The sequence below is a fragment of the Chinchilla lanigera genome, unplaced genomic scaffold (assembly GCF_000276665.1).
Source record: "Chinchilla lanigera isolate Chin_1 unplaced genomic scaffold, ChiLan1.0 scaffold00038, whole genome shotgun sequence".
Lineage (NCBI taxonomy): Eukaryota > Metazoa > Chordata > Mammalia > Rodentia > Chinchillidae > Chinchilla > Chinchilla lanigera.
Window position 1 is genome coordinate 1,198,513 of NW_004955439.1, and position 3,558 is coordinate 1,202,070.

Sequence of the window (3,558 nt, forward strand, 5' to 3'; positions counted from 1 at the left end):
AAAATAAAATCAAAAGCTAGTTTCTTTTTAAAATTTATAGAATTGATGAACATTTATCTAGATTTATCAAGAAAAAAAGAATGAGAAATTATCAATATAATAAAAAGGAATATCACTCTGGCTTAAAGGCATTAAAAGTATAACAATAAAATATTATATACAATTTATGTCAATAAATGTAGTGACTTTAATAAAATACAAGAATTTCTAAAAAACAAATTTTTCTACTTGACAAAAGAAGAAACAGACCATCTGAATACTTCTGAATCTATTATTTGAAATTGTAATTATACTCATCTAATAAAAGGTGTTTCAGGCCCAAGTGGCTTCACTGGTATGTTATATCAAATATTTATGAACGAAAAAATACCAATGTTACTTTGCTCAAAACAGAGTAGGAGAAAAAAAATCTCATAAATCATCTTAGAAGATAAGCAAGTCTCTGACACCAAAATCAAAGGTATTGTCAAAGAAATAGAACTATAGACCATGTCTCTCATGAAAGTACTTGCAAATATCCATTAGAGAAAACTACCACACTGAGTTGAACAATATATAATCAGGGAAATATATCATGACTAAATAGAGTTCATTGCAAGGTTGATTTCAGTTTTGAAAAATCAATAAATGAAATTCAACACAAACAGAATGAAGAAAAAGTCTATACAATCATCTCAGTAGGTAAAAACCCCAGCATTCATTCATGATAAAAACTCCCAGTGACCTAAGAATAGAAAGGAAATTCCATAACCTGAAAAAGGGTACTTATACAAATTCTACACTTAACTTCACACTTAATACTTAAGATTAAATAATCTCCATCTCAGCTCAAAATTCAGAACACTGAACTTTTATTTAATATTCTACCAGAATTTTAAAACTGGTCAATAAATAAAGAAAAAGAAATGGAAAGAATACATATTGGAAAGAGAAATAAGACAAAAATGCCTTTGTTCATAAATGCCATGATGACAGACAGAAAATCCTAAATAACCTAAAGCACACTTAGTAAAACTAATAAGATTAATAAAGGCAGAAGGATATAAGGTCAATATATAAGAATTACTTGTATTTCTACATCTGAGCCAGAAAAATTATAAAATAAAAATTTTAAATATCATCTATAATAGCATAAAACATGAAATACTTAGGGATCAATTTAATAAAACATGGGTCATATCTGTATAAGCAAAATTATAAACTGTTGTTAAAATAAATTAATAAAAACTTAACATGTAAAAGCAAATATTATGTTCATAAATTGGAAGACTCAAGAGTAAGAGGTCAATTCTTTCCTAGTTGGTAGATAGTCTCAAGGCTATCCTAATTGCAGTTAAGTGTCAGGAAGCTTTTGGATGAAAAACAAAAAGGCACAAGCTGGTATTGAAATTTAAGTAGAAATACCAAAGGCTTAAAATAACCTAAACAAATTCTTTGAAAAAAAGAACAAATTTTAAGCATTTATTCTCTGACTCACTATAAAGCTACAGCGATCAAGACAGTATGGTATAGACATGAGGACAGACACATGGAGCAGTGGAATGGAATACTGTCCATAGATAGAACCACACATATATGGTCAGTTAATATTTAACAAGAATTCCACACTAATTCCATCAGCAGAGGATACTTATTTCAACAAATTGTGTTGGAAAAGAAATAAAGCTCATCTGAAACAAAAACTCAGTCTCAGTGGGTTAAAATACCCCTGTCAGCTGGGCTGCATTCCTAGAGGACCTAGGGGGGAAAGTCAGTGTCCTTGTTTCTCTAGCCTACATTCTTGGTCATGACTGATCTTCCATCTTCAAGACCAGTAACATATCATCAATTTAATGTGTTCTCAGGTTCCAGGCCTTAAGATGTAGAAGTCCTTGGGGTATCATTACTTGTCTTATCACATCATTGCAGTCCCCAGCTTCAGTAAGATGCTGTTGACAAGATCCAAAGAGCAATCTAATGGTATAATGACTAAGAAGTACACTTAATATTTGACAGGAGACTGATTTTCCTACAAAGAAATCAACATCAATTTTAATCTGTCTTACATGTGTACCAACTTATAGACTCATACATATTTTTCAAAAAAGATTTTATTCTTTGAAGAGTTTTCTGAATTTTTAGTATATATTGGTGGCTTCCAGATGTAGACCTTAATATTTATTTTGTAGCCTGATTTTTCTGGTATTTTATCTGTCCAATGGCATTACCTCATAAGGACTTACTTGTTCAAGCTCTGAGTGGCTAGGCCAAAGATAAAAAAATTAAATCAATGTTGAAAGAAAGAGAGTAAGGGGGAAAGGACCTCATCTCTTCACACTATGCATAATATTAATTTGAAATTGATCACAGACCCAAAAAACTAAAGCATAGAAGTTCAAGATGAAAACAGAGAGGAAAAGCTTCACAATCATTTTAAGGCAGAGATTTGTTTAATAAAACGTTAAAAAATGATGAAACATATTTCTTTAAAAATAAGTAGTCTGCTCATTCCATTTAAGAAAATGAAAAGTTAAGTGAAAGACTGGGAGAAATAGTAACATTACATATTCCTAAGAAAGGCCTTATATGCAGAATACCTAAAGAACCTTTATTGTAGCTAGAAAAAAACTTTAACACAGTAGTAGTAAGAACACAAACTACTCAAACAATACATTGCCTATTTCCTTTTGTAGCCATTTCTGGACCAGCAGCAACCAAAATGATGTTCAATCCCTTTGTGACTTCAGAACAAAGCAAGAACTGTAAAAAGCACTTCAATGCACCTTCCCACATGTGCAGGAAGAGTATGTCTTCCCCTCTTTCCAAAGAGCCCAGACAGAAATACAATGTTTGATGTATACCCACCCAAAAGGATAGTGAAGTTCAGGTTGTACGAGGACACTATAAATGTCAGCAGATTGGCAAAGTAGTCCAGGTTTACAAGAAATACATCATTTATCCTGAATGGGTGCACTGGGAAATGGTAAATGACACAATTTTCCCTGTGGGTATTCACCCTAGCAAGGTGGTTATCACCAGGCTAAAACTAGACAAAAACTCCACAAAGATTCTAAAACAGAGAACCAAATCTCACCAAGTAGGAAAGGAGAAGGGCAAATATGCAGAAGAAACAATTGAGAAGATACAAAAATGAGTACTCTTAAATACATCTTTAATTAAAAACTGGTTAATGAAAAAAAGCCAATATATCACTAAAGAAAAATGAATGTGCAACAAGAAAATGAAACGTGCACCATGTCATTAGGGAAGTATAAGTTAAAATTATAATACATGCAAGCTGAAATGGTTAAGATTTAAAAGACAATTCCAAGTGTTGGGAAGAAGGTGGAAGAACTGAAGCTGTTGTGCATTTTGGCTATGGAAACAAAGGATGCTATCACTTTACAGAGTTCTGAAATTCTTAACAGCTCCATAGGGTCCCTTTCTCAGGCTCTTCCTCCTGTGCTCTACCTCCCCGACTTGCAGCTCCCTGGAGCTTCCCTTTTTAGACCTCCAGCCAAAAAGGTGAAGATTTATTTACAACTCCCCACCACTCAATTCTTGCCACTCTATCCACAA

General features: G+C 32.6%; 1 pseudogene; it reads left to right on the plus strand.

Annotated features, from left to right (window-relative positions):
- Nucleotides 1–2,698: 2,698 nt before the first annotated feature.
- Nucleotides 2,699–3,133, plus strand: LOC102027014 (annotated as a pseudogene).
- Nucleotides 3,134–3,558: the final 425 nt, after the last annotated feature.